The sequence below is a fragment of the Schistocerca piceifrons genome, chromosome 9, assembly GCF_021461385.2.
Source record: "Schistocerca piceifrons isolate TAMUIC-IGC-003096 chromosome 9, iqSchPice1.1, whole genome shotgun sequence".
Classification (NCBI taxonomy): Eukaryota; Metazoa; Arthropoda; class Insecta; order Orthoptera; family Acrididae; genus Schistocerca; species Schistocerca piceifrons.
Window position 1 is genome coordinate 138,046,974 of NC_060146.1, and position 1,348 is coordinate 138,048,321.

Consider the following 1,348-nt stretch of genomic DNA (forward strand, 5'->3'; position numbering starts at 1 on the left):
ACTGTTAGAACAGAAGCTGGTCAAGAAGACTGATGAACATGAACAGTATCAGAGAGGCATTGATCTCAGGATGTTCAGAATTCCAGAGAACAGCAGAGAGAGCACAGACGACTTAGTAACAAGTGTTGTCCTCTAGAAGCTATTCCTGTGCGTGACACTAAATGATATTGACAGAGGTCATAGAGTGGAATACAGGACGCCAAGATCTACAAAACCTAGACCAATAATAGTGAAGACTGGTTTGTACTGATAAAGATCTGAATTCATAAGAGTGAAGAAGAAACTCATGAAGTTAGTTTTGATAATATTAGAGGATCTCAGCTCTGAAAGATTAAGCATGTTGAGCAGTGCGATTTGGACTACAAAATATATAGTCAGCTGGAATGAGATTTTCACTCTGCAGCGGAGTGTGCGCTGATATGAAACTTCCTGGCAGATTAAAACTGTGTGCCCGACCGAGACTCGAACTCGGGACCTTTGCCTTTCGCGGGCAAGTGCTCTACCAACTGAGCTACCGAAGCACGACTCACGCCCGGTACCCACAGCTTTACTTCTGCCAGTACCTCGTCTCCTACCTTCCAAACTTTACAGAAGCTCTTCTGCGAACCTTGCAGAACTAGCACTCCTGAAAGAAAGGATATTGCGGAGACATGGCTTAGCCACAGCCTGGGGGATGTTTCCAGAATGAGATTTTCACTCTGCAGCGGAGTGTGCGCTGATATGAAACTTCCTGGCAGATTAAAACTGTGTGCCCGACCGAGACTCGAACTCGGGACCTTTCTTTCAGGAGTGCTAGTTCTGCAAGGTTCGCAGAAGAGCTTCTGTAAAGTTTGGAAGGTAGGAGACGAGGTACTGGCAGAAGTAAAGCTGTGGGTACCGGGCGTGAGTCGTGCTTCGGTAGCTCAGTTGGTAGAGCACTTGCCCGCGAAAGGCAAAGGTCCCGAGTTCGAGTCTCGGTCGGGCACACAGTTTTAATCTGCCAGGAAGTTTCATATAGACAGCTGCTGGTTGGATAATGGTCAAGATCGAAACTAAAAAAAGAATAAGCAAAGGATTATGTGTTAATGCCCTTTTGGATTCCTGTCATTTTCTGCTGTTGCAATGCAGAAGTTAGAAATTTGACTCTAAAGTGCATACAACCTTACTCTGTGGTGCAAAGGCTTTTGGCCCTAAGACGTCATCTTCTTAAAACAGCAAGGTGTCGACACAGGCAAAAAAAAAGAAGGAAAACATCAGAGCTCCGAAGTTCATGTGAGGTGTAATATGGGTTAATGATGTCCATTGCCATCACACGATATTTCACCAAAATAAGCTTGACGCACCTCCTTTAAGTAAGTCTCACCTGTTC

General features: G+C 45.1%; 2 non-coding genes across 2 annotated transcripts; one reads left to right on the top strand and one right to left on the bottom strand.

Moving 5' to 3' along the window:
* Positions 1 to 447: 447 nt before the first annotated feature.
* Trnas-cga lies at positions 448 to 522 on the bottom strand. Its single transcript has one exon. It is a non-coding gene; the product is annotated as a tRNA-Ser (tRNA).
* Positions 523 to 890: 368 nt separating this feature from the next.
* Positions 891 to 965, top strand: Trnas-cga. Its single transcript has one exon. It is a non-coding gene; the product is annotated as a tRNA-Ser (tRNA).
* Positions 966 to 1,348: the final 383 nt, after the last annotated feature.